We start from the raw sequence: 21228 nt of genomic DNA on the forward strand, positions 1-21228 counted from the left end.
AGGGAAAGGAAGGGGGCAAAACCCCTTTTCCCTATTCAGTCATTTCTAGAGACAACAAAGTTAACGCAAACTCTCTTCCTACTAAAGAATTTAAGACATTTTCCTCCTTGGTCCTCCCTTCTCTTTTCTTAGGTGCTGTCAAAATGGACCACCACTCTCCCAGCTTCATGGAGAACCTCTACCTCCCCTTCACTCTCCTCTCCTAGACAGTTCACCCACTCATAACCTCCCCAGCTGCTTCCTTCCTCCTTACTATGACTCCTTTCTACTTCCTTTCCCTCTAAGCAGTTGCAAAGAGGGTATCTGTTCAGACCTGCTGAGCCTGCAAACCTCCCAAGAGGGCACCTGAGAACTCAGCCCTCTCTTCTCCAGGTCCAGGAGGACTTTAGGTCTGGGCTCAGCTGGCTCTGACTACGGGCTCTGGAGTCAGAGGGCTCAGATCAGAGGGTCACCGTTTACTGGCTCTGTGCCCTGGGGCAAGTCACTTAAACTCCGCAAAGCTGGCGATGATACCACATTTTGCTTCACAGGGCTGTTGTTAGAATCAAATAAGTTATTTCACACAAGCACAGCACTTGGCACACAGGACGTGTGAACAGTCACTGCTGCTGCCATCATTATTATTATTCTCTCTCCAGTCTCTACTCCCTGTGCCACTAATCCTTGCTCAAGATGCTGTCTTTCTCCTCCTCAGTCCTGTAACTGAACCCCTGCCCAGAGGTGGGTGCTGGCTAGGTGTGCCCAGCCAGTGCTTCCTACTTTTTGCCTCCAGACCCCTGACGTTCTCCTGCTTCCCACATTCTTGCTGCCTCTGGCTGAACCTGTCTGGACCCCTCAGCCAACATGCCCGGCAGCCTACCCTGGAGACGTACCCTCCCAGCCTGGCCGCCCATCTACACACCCCTTCCCCAAATAAGAACTATTTGGGCCGGCTCACAGAGCCTCTGCGGCAGCTGTCCACAGTCTTCCACGACAACATTAACTTAGCCTCCAGGCTTACCTCCCAGCTCTCTCATTGTGCACCCCTCTTGTGCTATCCATCTCCTGCTTTTCCTTTTTCTGCCTCCTGGTTCCCTTCGTTCACTTCAGCCACTTTTGTTTATCCCTGTCTAAAAAGCAACTTTTTCTGGCTTTCAAGTCCTTTCCAAAGGATTCCTCACATCTGAGAAGCTTCCAGATTTAGGTGAGACTGTTTTTTATGTTCCTTAGCAAACCTGACCCTCTACATCACACGACGGTCTCAGCAGGACAGTCTCGTCCAGTGATTTCTGCAGCTCAGCCTGATGGGGTCAACCACAGAAAAAGCAACGTGGTACCTACCCAGAGGTCATGTCCCCTTCCTCTCGATTCAAACCCTGATTTTGCTTGGGACGGCAATGAGCCCAGCTAAAAATATTCCATTCCCTAGCCTCTTTCGCACTGAGGGGTGAGCATACACCATATTTCTGATCAGTGAGAAAGATGCAGCAGTCCCTGGAAAGCATATCCTGGCCCCTCGCCTCCAAAAGACAAATTCTTGCTAAGAAACAGCCCTTCACCTTCACCTCCATGTCATCCTCCATTCTTCCTGCCTGGAAAACAGAAGTGAGGCCTGGAGGTACAGCAGCCATCATACAACCACGAGACATGAGCGTCATGACAAAGGCCCACATGCTAAGTAAGGATGGTGGGCAGGAAGATGGAAAGAGTTCTGTCCCTGCTGTCAAGATGGAGCTGCCACACTAGCCCTGGACCACAGAGCGCTAGACCTTCTATTTTCTGAGACAACCCTCTTTCCATTTAGGTCTCTGTTAATGGGGTTCTCTGCTGCTTGCAGATGAATACTACCTCACTAATAAAGCACAACTAGTGGCAAATGAGAAGTCATTCTAGTCAAGAAGGAACACATATCCTATGGAAAAACCAACCTCATGTAATCATAATTAGGTAACCTTAATATACAGTCTCATAAGAGAAAGCAATGATTTGAAATGGATACAAGAGGAGAACAATTCCCAGGCAACAACGGATGAGTGACATCACCAAAATCTGCCAGAAGAAAAGGTGTCAAACTCAGGGGAAAAGCTGAGCAGGCCCCTCTACAACTCCATCCAGCCTAGAAAGACAAGAGCTCACTCACTATACAGAGTGGAGCTGAGACAACACTTAAGAGGAGGCCTCTACACTGAGAGAAATGGATGTCGTTTTGTATCTGCAAATACCCCAAGATCGTGCCACATCAAAAAGGCGTGCAGAAGAGGTGTGATCATGTGTCCCTTGCACCACTGGTCACACACCTGTCAACATGTCAGTGGGTCCTCGTTCCCAACTGTAAAGCACACGCTTGGAATTCAAGGCCCTGCATGCAGGCCCTTCTCTACCTTGTCCATCTACTTCCTTTACTTCTCCAGGCGAACCCCAGGACTCAGTCCCCTGCCCTGCGCACTCCAAACACACCAGGGCACATCCATGCCTCCTCCACTGGCCCCTGTGCCTGGGAGGTCTGCCTCGCCTCAGGGTTTGTCAACTGTTTCATTTCAAGGCCATGATTCATGGACCAAAATGAATAATTTCAAGCGGCCATCTAGAAAGCCCAGTTCAGAAGGGCAAACACTCTTTCTGAGTTGTGCGGGGCCTTTGAGACCACTCAGTTCTAACGCTGAAGAGACAGAGCCCAAGGCTGCTGAGCTGGTGGCCCCAGGTGACACTGGACCTCCTGTCCTCTCTCTCCCAGTCAGCGCTCAGTGGAAAGAAATCCTGGGTACACAGGGCTTGAACATCTGGGATTTACCAGAATCGTGACATCCTACGGCTGAAAGGGGAATTTTGAGATCATCTAGTTCAAACCCCTCGGGAACCTCAACCCAAAGAGTTCACATGACCTGTACCAAGGTCATAGGGCGGGTGGGTGGCAGGGGGACTAGCACACAGGCAGATATCCCAACTCCTAACACGTGCATGGGGAAGGGGGGGCCCTAAAGAAGGAGGGTGAGTGGAGACGGGTTCAGGAATGGCCTCCAGGGCAGACGCCCGCCCGCATTCCACGCGCACTTGGAGCTCCCGGATCTGGGCTGAGAGCCTCCCGGACAACTCTGCCCTCAGCCTTGGAAGGAATCATGGCCTAAACCCGTAACGAGAACTGGCCCCCGAGCTGGCTGCCTGGGAATGGGTCCAGTTCTTGGAGGGTACGGCACGCTTAGAAGCAACAGTCATTTCCAATGCCTAATTGAACTTAATGATGAGCCTAATTAGGCCTTTTAACGGCGGGACTGGCATGGCTTTGGCTCGCGTCCCGACAGGCAGGCTGCGTCCTTTACGCTCACCTTCCCCTCTGGCCAGGAGGCTGGCTGCCTGGAGCCAGCTCTGCAGGCAGCTGGCTGGGGAGGCTGAGAGGCCGAGGTCAGGCATTAATCCCCTGCTGCGCTGCCCACAAGGGAACAAGACGGCCCTCGGGAACACCCACCGAGGCTCCACCCAGTGCAAAGGCCCTCTGCCAGGGCTCCAGGGCACAAAACAGAAGGTGGCGAGGCACAAAGTACAGGAACGTGACCCCACGGTCAGACTCACCTGGGTTCAAATCCTGCTGGCTACTTACTAGCTGTGTAAGCATGAGCAGGTGAGTTAGCCTTTCTGAACTTGTTTCCTCATCTTCCAGTGGGAACAATACCACCACCTACCTCATGGGGGTGTTCTGAGGATAAAGTACGACAACTGTGCTTAGCACAGCACCCAGCACAAAAGCCACATTAAATGGTGTGGTGTGTGTGTGTGTGTGTGTGTGTGTGTGTGTGTGTGTGTGTGTGTGTGTTTTCCCATCCATACAACAGGAGGGCTGGGCAAGACACGTCATGTGGGCTGTCCATACGTGGTTCTGCAGTGTGGCCCCAGAAGATGGAATCTGGATCAGAGGATGGAGCTGCAAATTTCCTAAAGATGAACTGTTTAAGAAACATCGCAGAGCGGGGAGGTTGTGTGTATGTATATATGTATATATGGGTACACACATATAAATACACACACATATAATCCTCCCTCCATATCCATGGGTTCTGTACCTGTAGATTCAACCAACCACAGATTGAAAATATTTGAAAAAAAAAATCTCAAAAAGCTAACCTTTAATTTGCTACACTCCGGCAACTCTTTATATAGCATTTACAATGTAGTTACAACTATTCACATTTAAATTGTATTAAGTATCATAAGTAATCCAGAGATGATTTAAAGTACACGGGAGGATGTGTGTAGGTTATATGCAAATACCACACCATTTTGAGCATTGACGATTTTTGTATCCAGGGGTGTCAGGGAACCAATCCCCCTTGGATACTGAGGGACAACTACATATATATATTTCTGTAAGTATATCTATCGTGTAAAAATATGTTATATATCTACTGTTGGTAAAAGATACCAATGAGGGACTTCCCTGGTGGCGCAGTGGTTAAGAATCCGCCTGCCAATGCAGGGGACACGGGTTCGAGCCCTGGTCCGGGAAGATCCCACATGCCGCGAAGCAACTAAGTCCGTGCGCCACAACTACTGAGCCTGCACTCTACAACCAGCGAGCCACAACTACTGAGCCCACCTGCCACAACCACTGAAGCCTGTGCACCTAGAGCCCGTGCTCCGCAACAAGAGAAGCCACCACAATGAGAAGCCTGTGCACCACAACGAAGAGTAGCCCCTGCTCCTCGCTGCAACTAGAGAAAGCCCGTGTGCAGCAACGAAGACCCAAAGCAGCCAAAAATAATAAGTAAATAAATTTACAAAAAAAAAATACTAATGAACTGTTATGAGTAGTTACTTCTAGAGAGATGACTAGGATTGGAGGAGATGGTAGTTTCAGACAAATCTAGCCTCATATCTTGTTTGAATTTTTATATCATTAAAGTGTCTTTGGTTTGCTTGTACAACTAAAACAGACTTTATAAAAAATATAAATGTTTCCACTGAATTCCCCAGCAATAGAGGGGGTTCAGGCAGACCCCAGACCAGCACTTGTAGAGACACCAGAATTTGACAGGAGATTAGACAGAAACTTCTAGTTTCAAGACCTCTGCACTAAGTGATAATCCAGAGAGACAAAGGAATATTCCATAGGACGCTGTGCTTTTTGGCTGGTGACATTTAAAGGATACTTCTGTGGGCCTGTCAGTTCCTTCCTGACCCTCCTCCTTTACAATCCTACCCCTGGTTCCCAGAAAGAACCAGCTCCAGGCATAGGAAAATTTGCACCTCTGCCAAACTAGAAACTGTAAAGGGCTAAAAGTCAAAGCCTTCACAGGACACACTAAGAACCCATTCTAGAACCACTCCTGGTTTTCAATCACAAAAATAAAACTCAAGCTAGTCAAGGAAAGCTGAAGGCCTGCAGGGGAGCTGGGAGCAGGCTCTGGATGAGGTGGGGATCGGAGCCCGTACTTTGCAGTCTTTGGCAGCCCTTGTGACAGGTCTCCCCTCAGGCAACTTGGGAGCAGTACTGTTGACTTCGATCCTAGAAACACAGCTCCTGTGTGCTGTGTAGCCTTGGGCCTCAGCTGTCCTCTCCCTGGTGCACAAGCATAGGCAACAAGTTCATCTCAAGTCACTGCATGTGCCCCTCCCCATCTCCCTGGGCATCCGGTGCTCACCTCTGCTCCAGGGAGGGACTGACCAGGGCCACTTGTCGGGAAGACTGCTCCACTTTTCAGAGTGGGAAGGGAAGTATCCAAATGCTACCCCATATGGGGCTTACGGGAAAAGACTGCTATCGCCTTCAATTGGGAGGCACTTGACAGAATTGCAAGATTCCAATTATTTCATATTTAGTCATTTGCATAAGTAAATTGGTTCTGTGACACTAGACTAGCCATCCAGGGCCCTAAACTGCAATGAATATAATGTAGAACATCACTTTTATCAATCCAAATGTAAATGCATGAAAATGCCCCTTCCCCAATCCTCAGTGGAAAAAAGGTTGATGCATGCTTCCTATCTCTTCCCTAGCCTATGGAATCCATATGTACCATACCTGAAGCCTTTATGATACTTTCCAAAGAGTCATGTTATGGTTATTACATGAATAAATACTGCAAGTCTCCTTTTACAGCCTGGGAAAATATCAATATCATACCTTTCATCTGCTCATAATTACTTTCACTGAGATAGGAAATTCTGGAGTACTATGCAGCCCTTAAAAATGAGGCACTTCTTTCCATATGACCCAGCAATCCCACTACTGGGCATATACCCAGAGAGAACCATAATTCAAAAAGACACATGCACCCCAATGTTCACTGCAGCACTATTTACAATAGCCAGGTCATGGAAGCAACTTAAATGCCCATCGACAGATGAATGGATAAAGAAGATGTGCTACATATATACAATGGAATATTACTCAGCCATAAAAAGGAACGAAGTTGGGTCATTTGTAGAGACGTGGATGGACCTAGAGACTGTCATACAGAATGAAGTAAGTCACAAAGAGAAAAACAAATATCATATATTAATGCATATATGTGGAATCTAGAAAAATGGTACAGATGAACCAGTTTGCAGGGCAGAAATAGAGACACAGATGTAGAGAACAAACGTATGGACACCAAGGGGGGAAAGCGGTGGTGGTGGGATGAATTGGGAGATTGGGATTGACATATATACATTAATATGTATAAAATAGATAATTAATAAGAATCTGCTGTATAAAAAATAAATAAAATAAAATTCAAAAATAAATAAATAAATGAGGCAGTTCTACTCTGTATTGAGATTCTGAAAGATCACCAAGAAATACTGTAATATGATAAAAGAAAAATGCAGAATAGATATGCTACCATTTACGCTGGGTGGGGGGGGTAGTAAAAGAATACATTAACTTATATTTTTTGTAAAGGCATAGAGTATCTTTGGGAGGAACTCAAAAAAACTGGTGAACAGTGGCTGCCTCCAAGAATCTGGGTGCCTGGGCGGAAGAAGAAAGGGAGAGAGAAACTTCCATTTTATATCCCAGCCTTTTTTGTGTTTTGAATTCTATACTATGATTTTTAAAAATTTGTTTAAAATAAATAAAAGTAAAAATTCACTAAGAGTTTTAATGTCTCAAAAGATGACATGAAGTCATACAATGTCTAAAATGTAAGGATTTGTATTGCCTCCGCATCCTACTCTTTCTCACAATCCTCTTCAGGAAATGATTCACCTTTCTCAACTTAGTTACGTTTGAGCTTTAAGGTCAAATAGACCTTACTCCATAAAAAGGCAGAATACCGTCATTCCAAAAAGGGGTTCTGTCTGCCAAAGATAGAGCTGGGGGCACGTGCTAGTCAAGGGGCAGTGCTCTGTCCACATGTCCGCAGAATCAACAGATGCTCACCTTCACCTCTGCCCGTGCAGGGTGACTTGCAGTAAATACCTTATGGCTGAGGACACTTTGGGGCTGAGTAGGAAAGGACAGCTCAGCTGAGTCCTGCCATCATCTGACCCTTATTCTCATTCCTCCCTACCTAATAGCTACCAACACAAGTGTCTGAAGACAGGAAGGGTGTAAGGATCGAATGAGCTCGACAAATCACACGCTTTCCCTGTTCCGTGGGGTCAATTATTTTTCACTAGTTATTTCAATTGTACACAGTTTTGGTATTATTTATTTTGTCCTCAGATCCTACTGAATGTAAATGACTTACAGTGATAAACAACACAATTAAATTCCAATTTTCTAAAAAAGAAAACCCAAACAAACAAACCAAAAACAACCCTGTGAATTCTCTAAGTTCACTAAAGTAAAAACTTCTCTAGCTCTTCCTCTACCATCTTTCCATCCAGGCTCTGAACATAACTTGAGAGCAAAGCAAGAAATTCCTCTCTGGGGAGCCAACACAGAACAAACAAATGTAAGATGTACATTAAAAAGATATGCTGTTAGATGACATGATACTATACATAGAAAATCCTAAAGATGCCACCAGAAAACTACTAGAGCTAATCAATGAATTTGGTAAAGTAGCAGGATACAAAATTAATGCACAGAAATCTCTTGCATTCCTATACACTAACAACGAAAAATCAGAAAGAGAAATTAAGGAAACATTCCCATTTACCACTGCAACAAAAAGAATAAAATGCCTAGGAATAAACCCACCTAAGAAGACAAAAGACCTGTATGCAGAAAACTATAAGACACTGATGAAAGAAATTAAAGATGATACAAACAGATCAAGAGATACACCATGTTCTTGGATTGGAAGAATCAACACTGTGAAAATGACTATACTACCCAAAGCAATCTACAGATTCAATGCAATCCCTATCAAATTACCAATGGCATTTTTCACAGAATTAGAACAAGAAATTTCACAATTTGTATGGAAACACAAAAGACCCCAAATAGCCAAAGCAATCTTGAGAAAGAAAAATGGAGCTGGAGGAATCAGGCTCCCTGACTTCAGACTATACTACAAGCTAGAGTGATCAAGGCAGTATGGTACTGGCACAAAAAGAGAAATATAGATCAATGGGACAGTATAGAAAGCCCAGAGATAAACCCACACACATATGGTCACCTTATCTTTGACAGAGGAGGCAAGAATATACAGTGGAGAAAAGACAGCCTCTTCAATAAATGGTGCTGGGAAAACTGGACAGGTACATGTAAAAGTATGAAATTAGATCACTCCCTAACTCCATACACAAAAATAAGCTCAAAATGGATTAAAGACCTAAATGTAAGGCCAGAAACTATCAAACTCTTAGAGGAAAACATAGGCAGAACACTCTATGACATAAATCACAGCAAGATCCTTTTTGACCCACCTCCTAGAGAAATGGAAATAAAAACAAAAATAAACAAATGGGACCTAATGAAACTTAGCCTTTGCACAGCAAAGGAAACCATAAACAAGACCAAAAGACAACCCTCAGAATGGGAGAAGATATTTGCAAATGAAGCAACTGACAAAGGATTAATCTCCAAAATTTATAAGCAGCTCATGCAGCTCAATAACAATAAAAAACAAACAACCCATTCCAAAAATGGGCAGAAGAACTAAATAGACGTTTCTCCAAAGAAGATATACAGACTGCCAACAAACACATGAAAGAATGCTCAACATCGTTAATCATTGGAGAAATGCAAATCAAAACTACAATGAGGTATCACCTCACAACGGTCAGAATGGCCATCACCAAAAAATCTAGAAATGATAAATGCTGGAGAGGGTGTGGAGAAAAGGGAACCCTCCTGCACTGTTGGTGGGGATGTAAATTGATACAACCACTATAGAGAACAGTATGGAGGTTCCCTAAAAAACTAAAAATAGAACTACCATATGACCCAGCAATCCCACTACTGGGCACATACCCTGAGAAAACCATAATTCAAAAAGAGACGTGTACCACAATGTTCATTGAAGCACTATTTACAATAGCCAGGACATGGAAGCAACCTAAGTGTCCATCAACAGATGAATGGATAAAGAAGATGTGGTACATATATATACAATGGCATATTACTCAGCCAAAAAAATCCCGAAATTGAGTTATTTGTAGTGAGGTGGATGGACCTAGAGTCTGTCATACACAGTGAAGTAAGTCAGAAAGAGAAAAACAAATACCACATGCTGATGCACATATATAGAATCTAAAAAAATGGTACTGATGAACCTAGTGGCAGGGCAAAAATAAAGACGCAGACGTAGAGAACAGACTTGAGGACACGGGCGGGGGAAGGGGAAGCTGGGACGAAGTGAGAGAGTGGCACTGACATATGTACACTACCAAATGTAAAACAGCTAGCTAGTGGGAGGCTGCTGCATAGCACAGGGAGATCAGCTCGGTGCTTTGTGACCACCTAGAGGGGTGGGATAGGGAGGGTGGGAGGGAGATGCAAGAGGGAGGGGATATGGGGATATATGTATACATATAGCTGTTTCATTTTGTTGTACAGCAGAGACTAACACAACATTGTAAAGCAATTATACTCCAATAAAAAAGACATGTTGTTGCTTGGCCCTGAAGCCACCTTTTCTGAATCTGTTTTGTCTCGGAAGTCGCGTGGAGGAAAAGCACATATGCAGGCGGGAGCAATGATGATAAAGTTGAGACAGAGATTCAAGCAGGGGGCTCTCATGGGCATCTCCAAAAGCCACAGAAACAGGGACATGGTGCCCAAGCCCTGGGCACATTTGTTGGAAATGGATGCACAATAAACTACCTGAGACCTTCCCTGCTCAACCATCTCACATGCAACCGCCTCATCTGATTTCATCCAATACTGGACACTCATCTCTGATGCCTGACCAACCTTGCTGAGAACTAAATAACTGCTCACCCATGATGCCCAGGACCCCTGCCATGTCATACCAATTCTGGGATCTTTGTGGCTCAGGGCAGCATGTGGAAAATAAATTCTCAATACTTCAACAAAATCATACATACTGATGAAAATCTGAAGGTTAAGGACTCAGGGACACCCGGTCCCTTTTTAATTACTGGAGCTCTGTAAGAAATGTCCAAAAGTCACTCAATCATCAAATATGCACTGAACACCTATATGTGTACTATAGACCGAGAAGCAAATGGTATAGACAAAAATCTCTTGCAAAGTAACTATTTGCTGTTAAGTAATGGAAATGCAAAGGTAGCTGCAGCTCTCAAACAGTTCAGTAAAAAGTAAAAACAAAAAAATAGAGAATGAGCCACATGCAGTGAAACACTGTCAGAAGGATGTTTTGTTGTATTATTCTCAAACTTTTCCATAGGTTTGAAATTTTTCAAAATAAAAAGACTGGAGCGGGCAAAAGGCAGGATTATAGGTATAATAAGTTGTATTTCAGGCAACCAAATAGTTGATGAGAGAAAGTTCCTTATGAAAGAATTTCTGTTAATAAGTGAGAATTAGAAAATCACCACTTGGGCTTCCCTGGTGGCGCAGTGGTTGAGAATCCGCCTGCGGATGCAGGGGACACAGGTTCGAGCCCTGGTCCGGGAAGATCCCACATGCCTCAGAGCAACTAAGCCCGTGAGCCACAACTACTGAGCCTGTGCTTTAGAGCCCACGAGCCACAACTACTGAGCCCGTGTGCCACAACTACTGAAGCCAGCGCACCGAGAGCCCCTGCTCCACACCAAGAGAAGCCACCGCAATGAGAAGCACGCGCACCGCAACGAAGAGTAGCCCCCACTTGCGGCAACTAGAGAAAGCCTTTGCGCAGCAACGAAGACCCTGCACGGCCCCAAAACAAATAAATTAGTTTTTTTTAAAAATCTTTTTTTTAGAAAAAAAGAAAATCACCACTTGACACCCTTTAATGAAACCATGGCTCTAGGCAACAATCATCAATGGATGCTTCAACCAGCAGGCAGGAGTCTGGTGGGGAACTAACATGGAGGCCACACCCCTGACCCCAAGGATCAATCACAGCCTCACTTAAAGTGGAACCCCGGACACCTGTGCCTATGGATGCGCTACAGTGGGATGTACACAGCACCGCCTCCAAAGTACTCCTGCCAAGACTGCGAGTCTGCATCTAACCCCCAGCTGATCTAGATGTAACCCCCAGCTTCACAGGGAACATGAGCGCCAAAGGAACAAGTTAGAAACCTTAACTAGGAAGCAATAGGCCAAATCCAGAATGTGGGACACTCTACAGGACAAGTTTCTCAAAAAAACCAATGACATGCGAGAAAAAAGAGGTGGGTGTGGGGTAGGGAAGGCTGCAGAATGAAAGAGACGAAAGATGACTAAATACAGGTGCAGACCTTGATTTGCTCTTTTTATAATCAACTATAAAAAGACATCTTTGAGACAGTGGAAGTACTTGAATATGATCTGGCCATCAGATGACATTAAGGAATCATTATTAATTTTGATAGGCATGATAATGGAATGATGGTTAATAAACAAAAACAGTCCCTATCAGTTAACAAAAATTATCTTCAGCAGGAAAGGAAGGAGGGAGGAGGGCAATGACATTTTAATACGTTGTCAAGCTCCTCTACTCATCCTTGGCCTCATAAAGGATAAAGGATTTTACACACCCATAGGTACACCTTCTTAAGATGAAATAACTATATACCCTTATATATATCTAACCCAGCACTTCCCCATCATTTTCAAGACTTGGGGCACTTAAAAATAACAGCTGTATGGAAAACTGGGGTGCACGGATGAGACTGCTGGTGGCCACTGGTGACAGCCTGGAGGCCTTGGCAGCTCTAAGCCCGGCCCAAAAGGTCCAAGGACAGAGCACCCACATCCTGGTACACCTGCACTCAGGGCAGCACACAGCACATCAGTGGGCAAGCTCTGGTTAACCTACCCTCTGTGACATCTTTCTAAGAAACTGACTTCTAAGGAGATGGACAGCCTATAACAGAGCTGCTTTAAAGAGGACAAAACATGTGTCTGCAACTGTGCTTACAGATCTAGGAGCCTGGCAGCTCTGAATTTTTGCCTTTTACACTTTTGTAGCCTAATAAGAATTAACTACTCGTGGCTAACAAGAAGGTAAAGAGACTCTGGTATGACAATGACACAGAGGGAGAGGGCAGAAGCCCTTTAGTATTCTTGGAACATCTATGCCATTAAAAAAAAAAAAAAAGCAAGAGGGAAAGAGAGAAGGAGGAGGGAAGGGGGCAACCTCAGGACCAGCACACGGCTATTCTACCGCCATCTTGATGTCCTTGACACGTGCAGATGGTGTGGAAGTGGCTGGCACCAGAACAGCCCATGAGAAGGAATGAGCGGCCTATGGAGATTTATGTGAGCAGAGTGAGATGGACAAGGTAAAATTGTCAGGAGGAGTTGTTAGAAAGTAAAATATATTGTGACAATTCCACTCCTGCCGTTCATCAATAAACTGACAGATCATTTAGTGTCAATTAGGAGTGATAGATGGACAAGTCCCCATGATCCTGGGCCAAAATTAATGGCTGGGAGGGAGAGGGTGATTGAAAATGACGGCTGACATTGAGAGCAAAGTCCTGAAAGTCCCCGAGGGGCCATTACCTACCTCATTCCCTTGCAGATCAATGCAGGGACAAACCCCAAAACAGACACTTTGAGACAAAACTTAATCAGACTACCTTTCCTTCCTCCCTTTCCCAAGTCTGGTTGACTCTCGTTCAGCTCTATTCCCCACTAACTACAAGTGCCCCACCTCAGACAACTTTGGAGCCAAGGCCAGCCTGGCTCCAAGATGGAATCTTTGGCATAGCTATGACTGTGGTGCCAAGAAAGGGGACAGGATCCCAGGTCCCAGGCCATTCCTGAATACAGCCGTTTCCTGTGGCTCAGGGTGAGTATTTGGGTTCCAGCAGTCAACGGCTCTAAGCAGTGAGGTGGGTGACACGTGTCCTGCTCTCCATCTTGGGCAGTGTTATGCAAACAAAACAAAGGCATCCCAGAAACTCACATCCCTGGTTGAGGGCTCCTCAGGCAGATCTGTAAACAGCCCGCCTACTTCCCACTGGTGACAATGTAGACCTCGCTGAGCCTCACTTTCCTCCTCCCGCCCTTGTAGAGGGGTGCCTACCTTAGAAACTAAAACCTACCCAGTAGGGTTGCTGTATTGCACATATAAGGTGTAGCTATGGACTGAATGTGTGTGGCTCCCCAAATTCATATGCTGAAACCTAACCTCCAGTGCGATGGTGCTTGAAGGTGGGGACTTTGGGAACAAATTATGGTTAGATGAGGTCATGCGGGTGGAACCCCCATGATGGGATTAGTGCCCTCATAAAATGAGGAAGAGACAGAAGATCTCTCTGTGTGTGCACAGAAGGAAGGCCACGTGAACCCAGCCTCTAGATTTCTAGCCTCCAGAACAGCGAGAAATAAATGCTTGTTGTTTAAACCATCCTTTCTATGATATTGTTATAACAGCCTGAACTGGCTGAGACAGGTATCTAGTAGAGTACCACTATTATCATCCCAAAAGAATTTAAGGTGAGAACAATATTTTTAGTGTGAATTCTCTGCTCTAACCAGACTGACAGTGCGGTTACTGCTCCCCACCCCCCAACACTTATGCCTATACCAATCCTTGAACCAAAACACTCTCCTCACAGTGCTCTTTGCCCATCAGAATTCCTCCAGCTTGCCCCCCATCTCCTCCGCAAGGGGCTCCCTGACCACTGCGATTACTCTCCTCTGACGTCACAATACCAGGGTTGGCCACTCCGTTAGTTTCTCACTTATGATGCGATCCTGACTTTTGTGAATGAAAATGCCTCATCTCCCTAATTGGAATCAAAGCTCTTGCAGGGCAGGAAGCACAGAGCTCCCCTGGGGCACCTGCAAATAGCAGGAGCTCACGTTCTCCAGCCTTCACGGGGCAGACCCTCAATCCAGCCCAACAATCACCTCTCTGCGCTAATTGGCCCCCTTTCCTCTTTGTTTCAAATGTGTTCTACTTGCCTCCAGATGCTAGCTCTCCTTTGCTCCAATAAGCTCAACACTGTTTGCCTTCCCACTTTGAAAAAAGAAGAAGAAAAAAAACGCAGGCCAATTCAAAATGGCCTCTTCCCCCAATTCCCTACTCCCCTCAGCCTTTTTTGATAACTTACCAGCCTTTCCAAGCTCCCTCCTGTCCTGGAGGAAAAATGTCCCTGCCTCTTCCTGTCCAAGGTTAATTAGTCTCTCTCGGAAGGTCTTATCCTATGTCTCCAGGATCCTACTCCTTCACACCCCCCCCATTTCATCTGTAATCACTCTTTCCCCAGGTTTATCACACACACGAATCTCAACACAGACTCCCCCTTCCAAATACCGCCCCACCTCTTTCCTTTCCCTCTCAGAGTAGGAGCCTGTACCACTGTCCCCATTTCCTCACTTCCACCTTCCTCTTCAACCCACTGTAATCGGCTTTTGTCCCAACACAAATCACTGTGATCACTTCCTCAAAGGCCCCTAGTAACCTCCAAACAGCCAAATCCAAGGTTCTGTCCTTGTCTTCTATTTGTACATGTGGCTCAAACTGTAACTGCTTTTTGACCTTTCTTCTGGACTCCCACACCATGGAGACGATCTGCATGGACCGCCACCGCCCCCAAGTCAGGTCTGTCCTCCTGCCTTCTCCATCTGACGGCACCATTACCCAACCAGTCACTGAAGCCAGGCACCTTGCAGTGGACCGTCAACTCCACCCTCTGCCCTGCATCCAACTAATGGCACTTCTATTAAGTCTACCCCCAAGATGTCTCCAAATCTCTCCTGTCCATGCTCACACACATTGCCCCAGTTCAGGCTCTTATCACCCTTCACACAGAGCATCATCTCCCCAACAGGTCTCCCAGCCTTCCAGAGCTCCATGTGCCACACCGACACAGTAAGTGACCAACCAAACTACTGATCTCATCATTCATGTGTTCAATAAATAGTCACTGAGTGCTCATCATGGACTGGCACTGTTTGAGGCACTGGGGGTATGTGAACAAGGGTGTGTCTCCTCTCACGGAGCTTACAGGAGAGTAGAGAGAAAAAGACAATACGTGTATGTGCACGTGTGTGTGTACGGATATACGTAAGGTGGTGAAACCTACAGCAGGAGATGGGGAACACGGACTGATGAGGGGTGCTATTGTGTATGAAGTGAGGTCAGGTGGAGCCTGGGAAGCCATGGTAAAGACTGGGGAGTTTACTTTGGGGTGGGGGTGGGGGATGCCCCCGGAGGGTTCTGAGCAGACAAACGTGAAATGACCTCACCTATGTTATAAAGAGGTCACTCTGGCTCTTGCAGATAAGACTAAGGGAGGTGAGGGTGAAGGGGGAGGCCAGTCAGGAGAGCCTGGCCTGAGTCAGCACCAGGAACGACGCTGGCTGTAGCACTGGCCACGCAGACGACAGGTGTGTTTCAACTGTGACTGAACAGGTTTGCTGACAGACTGAACCTGAGTGGACATGGAGGAGTCCAGGACGACCCCAAAGTTCAGCGTCTGAGTGACAGGGAAGGTGGAGCCCATTTATGGAGACCTGAGGGGCCTTGGGGAGGTGCAGACTGGGAGACGGGATGGAAGGGGTGGAAATGAAGAGGACCGATTTGGACGTGTTAGGATTGAGTTGCACGTTCAGGTGGAAAGGTCATGTGGACAGCTAGATGCTCAGGGGAAGGACTGGGCTGGAGATACAAACTCTGGGGTTATCAGTATACAGGTGACAGGAAAACGCCCGAGAAGGGATGGAGAGCATGCCGAGAGCGAGCGTCGACAGAGGAGAGGTGGCTGGAGGACGAGCCCTGGGCACGCCGACAGACACTGAGGGGTCAGACCAGGCGGCAGACGGAGGAGCCAAGCAAGGGGATCCCTTGAAAAGTAACACCGGAAATGGAAGAGCACTCCCTCCCAGGGAAAATGGATCTGATCTGGAAAAATCTTTAATATATTCATCGAGGAATTAACAGTTGAGATTCTCTTTCTTTTTCTCTAAGAAGCAGATATAGAATTTGACTCATTTCCATATTTCAAAATAAATTCCAGATAATATAAACACTAGAATCCCCTAATAACTTAGAAAAGTAGGGCTCCTCAATTAGCCTCTCACTAGCATACTTCAAAGTCACCTTCTTCTTCTTAGTTAACATGAAAAAGCAGTGTTATGTTCACCAAAGGAACAGTGTGGCGCTTAAATGACATATGGCATACATGGCATATAAACAGACAGAAAGACACCAGAACAGAGTAACGGGTCCAAAAGCAGACCCAAGTACATACAAAGATACAGACTACGGCAAAGGTGGCTTCTAAATTCACTGGAGAAAGATGGATTTTCAAATAAATGGTGCTGGGACAATATGCTTAAATGGCATATGGCATATATGGCATATAAATAGACAGAAAGACCACCAGAACAGAGTAACGGGTCCAAAAGCAGACCCAAGTACATACAAAGATACAGACTACGGCAAAGGTGGCTTCTAAATTCACTGGAGAAAGATGGATTTTCAAATAAATGGTGCTGGGACAATAGTCACTTAGAAAAAAGATAAAACTAGATCTGCACTTATACAGTACACTGGAATTAATTCCACATGGATCAGAGATCTAAAGTTTAAAATGTACATTTATGTACCAATGTTTCCTTGGGTCTTTTTCCCAAGGCAATAGAAATAAAAATGAAAATAAACAAATGGGACCTAATCAAACTTACAAGCTTTTGCACAGCAGAGGAAACCATAAACAAAACGAAAAGACAACCTATAGAATGGGAGAAAATATTTGCAAACGATGCAACCAACAGGGCTTAATTTCCAAAATATACAAACAGCTCATACAACTTGGCAACAAAAAAAACAAACAACCCAATCGAAAAATGGGCAGAAGACCTAAAGAGACATTTCTCCAAAGAAGAAATACAGATGGCCAATAGGTACATGAAAAGATGCTCAACATCGCTAATTATTAGAGAAATGCAAATCAGAACGACCATGAGGTATCACCTCACACTGGTCAGAATGACCATCATTAAAAAGTCTACAAATCACAAATGCTGGAGAGGGTGTGGAGAAAAGGGAACCCTCCTACACTGCTGGTGCGAATGTAAGTTGGTGCAGCTACTGTGTAAAACAGTGTGGAGGTTCCTCAGAAAACTAAAAATAGAACTACCGTATGATCCAGCAATCCCACTCCTGGGTATATATCCAGACAAGACTCTAAATCAAAAAGATACAGGCACCCCTATGTTCCTAGCAGCACTATGCACAACAGCCATGACATGGAAACAACCTAAATGTCCATCAACAGATGAATGGATAAAGATAATGGATAAATGCCATTTGCAGCAACATGGATGTAACTAGAGATTATCATACTAAGCAAAGCCAGAAAGAGAAGGACAAACACCATATGATATCACTTATATGTGGAATCTAAAATACGACACAAATGAAGCTATCTAGGAAACAGAAACAGAATCAGAGCCATAGAGAACAGACTGGTGGTTGCCAATGGGGAGGGGGTTGGGGAGGGGAGGACTGTGAGTGTGGGATCAGCAGATGCCAGCTGGTATATATAGGACGGATAAACAACAAGGTCCTACTGCATAGCACAGGGAACTGTATTCAATATCCTGTGATAAAACCATAATGGAAAAGAATTTGAAAAAGAATGCATGTATGTATAACTGAGTCACTTTGCTGTACAGAAGTAATTAACACAACATTGTAAATCAACTCTACTTCAACAACAACAACAAAAATAAATAAATAAAATGTAGACTTAGCGTGTGGTCGTGTTCCAATAAAACATGATATATAAAAACAGGTGGTTGTGCACTTACAGTCACCTGATCAATGACAAAGGAGGCAAGAGTATACAATGGAGCAAAGACAATCTCTTCAACAAGTGGTGCTGGGAGAGCTGGACAGCTACATGTAAAAGAATGAAATTACAACATTCTCTAATACCATACACAAAAATAAACTCTAAGTGGATTAAAGACCTAAATGTGAGACCAGATAGTATAAAACAACTTGAGGAAAACATAGGCAGAACACTCTTTGACATAAATTGCAGCAATATTTTTTTTGGATCCTCTCCTAAAGTAAAGGAAATAAAAGCAAAAATAAATAAATGGGACCTAATTAAATTTAAAAGCTTTTTCACAGCAAAGGAAACCATCAACAAAATGAAAAGACAACCTTCTGAATGGGAGAAAATATTTGCAAATGATATGACCAATAAGGGGTTAATATCCAACATATATAAACAGCTCACACAACTCAACATCAAAAAAAACCAAACAACTTGATTAAAAAATGGGCGGAAGAACTGAATAGACATTTTTCCAAAGAGGAAATGCAGAGAGCCACCAGGCACATGAAAAGATGCTCAGCATCTCTAACCATCAGGGAAATGCAAATCAAAACCACAAGGAGATATCACCTTACACCTGTCAGAATGGCTATCATCAAAAAGAATACAAATAACAAAAAGAATACAAATAACAACTGTTAGCAAGGATGTGGAGAAAGGGACCCCTTATACAGTGTTGGTGGGAATATAAATTGATGCGGCCACTGTGGAAAACAGTATGGACGTTTCTCAAAAAACTAAAAATAGAACTACCATATGACCCAGCAATGACACTCCCGGGTACATATCCAAAACAAACAAAACAAAACAAAAACACTAATTTGAAAAGATACAAGTACCCCAATTTTTTTAGCAGCATTATTTACAATTGCTAAGATATGGAAGCAACCTAAATGTCCATCAACAGGTGAATGGATTAAGAAGTGGTGTATAGAGATACAAGGGAATAGTACTCAGCCATTAAAAAAATGAACAAAACTTTGCTGTTTGTAGCAACATAGATAGACTTGGAGGGCATTAGGCTAAGTGAAATAAGTCAGACAGAGAAAGACAAATACTGTATGATATCACTTCTATGTGGAATCTAAAAAATACAAGAAACTAGTAAATATAACAAAAAAGAAGCAGACTCACAGAGAACAAACTAGTGGTTACCAGTGGGGAATGAGGGTGGGGAGGGGCAATATAGGGTGGGGGAGTGCGAGGTAAAACTGCTGGGTGTAAGACAGGCTCAAGGATGTATTGTACAACAAGAAGGGGAATATAGCCAATATTCTGTAATAACTATAAATGGAAAGTAACCTTTAAAAATTGTATAAAAGCAGGTGGCTGGCCTGTGGGCCACAGTTTGCTGAATCTTAACATATAGAAACAAACAGGGATACATTTTAAATTTATATATACATGCTTATTTTTTGCAAAAAGAAGTACAGGAAGGATAAAACAGAAACTAATAAAGAAGTTACCCATGGGAGATGGATGGGAATGAGGTAGAAAGAATAAGGATGGGAGTGAGATATCTCTGAGTATATCTTTCTATACCATTCTGATACAATAAAAAGTACACAATATCACCTGTTCTTGCCAAAAACATTTAACTTGAATCTGATCATGAGTAATCAATCAGAGAAATCTAGAATGTGAGACGCTCTACAAGAAAACTGACCTGGATTCCTCAAAAAAGCCAATATACTGGGTGGAGGTGTAGTAGGGCGAAGGGGAGCTGGAATTATTTTAGAGACTAAAAGAGCCTAAAAAGAGACAGAACTACCAACATAATGTGTGAATTCTGATTGGATCCTGGAACTACAGAAGAGATTTGGGGGACAACTAGGGAAATTTAAATATAGACTATATTTTAAATATTATTAAATCTTTATGAAATTTCTTAGATGTGATCATTATATGTGATTATTTAGAGAATGTCCTTAATCTTCAGAGATGCATGTTGGAATATTAAGAGGTGAAATATGATGACTGCAGCTTATTTTCAGATGATTCAGGGGAGAAAAAAAGGGTGTGTGCACGTGTGTGTGTGTGTGTGTGTGTGTGTTTAGAGGTGGGGAGTGGAAGGGAGGAGGAAGGGGGGAAAACTGGAAAAAAATATTTTCGATAGTGCTATTTTGAAGGTAACAACTGCTGAAGGAAATTCTGAACAAAAGTATTGTCTCTTCTTTGAGAAAAAGAAATTCCTTCCCTGAGTTTATCGTTGGCCATCCCACTGGTGTAGTAAACGTATATACATACATACATGTATATTGGTTTACCTTTTGTCTGAAACTTACTACAAGGGATTAAAGACCAAAATGATTTGTAATCCAGCAGTAACTAACAGGCAAGTCCATTCTGTTTAGAAAGTAACTTTAAGAGCTTCCCTGGTGGCACAGTGGTTGAGAGTCCGCCTGCTGATGCAGGGGACACGGGTTCGTGCCCCGGTCCGGGAGGATCCCACATGCCACGGAGCGGCTGGGCCCGTGAGCCATGGCCACTGAGCCTGCACGTCCGGAGCCTGTGCTCCGCAATGGGAGAGGCCACAACAGTGAGAAGCCCGCGTACCGAAAAAAGAAAGCAACTTTAAGAAAAACACAGAATGTTAGAATACGGAGGAACTTTGAAAACATGCCAAGTGAAAGAAGCCAGTCATAAAGGACCACATAACATATGATTCCATTTACATGAAATGTCCAGAATAGGCAAATCAGAGAGACAGAAAACAGGTTGGTGGTTGCCTAGGGCTGGGGAGGTTGCAGGGGGACACAGGCAGTGACTACTAATGGGTATGGCTTTTCTTTAGGGGGTAATAAAAATGTTCTAAAAGTGATTGTGGTGATGACACTACAGCTCTGAAAATATACTAAGAACAGCTGAATTGTACCTTTCAAAGGGGTGAATTGTAAGGTATATGAATTACATCTCAGTAAAGCGGTTATAAAAAATAAAAGAACAACACAGGGGCACAGG

General features: G+C 44.3%; 1 protein-coding gene across 2 annotated transcripts in view; it reads right to left on the reverse strand.

Moving 5' to 3' along the window:
* The window catches only part of IFT43 (intraflagellar transport 43), a 94744-nt gene that overhangs the window by 34320 nt on the left and 39196 nt on the right, over nt 1–21228 (reverse strand). The gene's annotated exons all lie outside the window — the stretch shown is intronic.

Source organism: Neophocaena asiaeorientalis, unplaced genomic scaffold (genome assembly GCF_003031525.2).
Source record: "Neophocaena asiaeorientalis asiaeorientalis breed wild unplaced genomic scaffold, Neophocaena_asiaeorientalis_V1.1 scaffold49, whole genome shotgun sequence".
Taxonomy (NCBI): domain Eukaryota; kingdom Metazoa; phylum Chordata; class Mammalia; order Artiodactyla; family Phocoenidae; genus Neophocaena; species Neophocaena asiaeorientalis.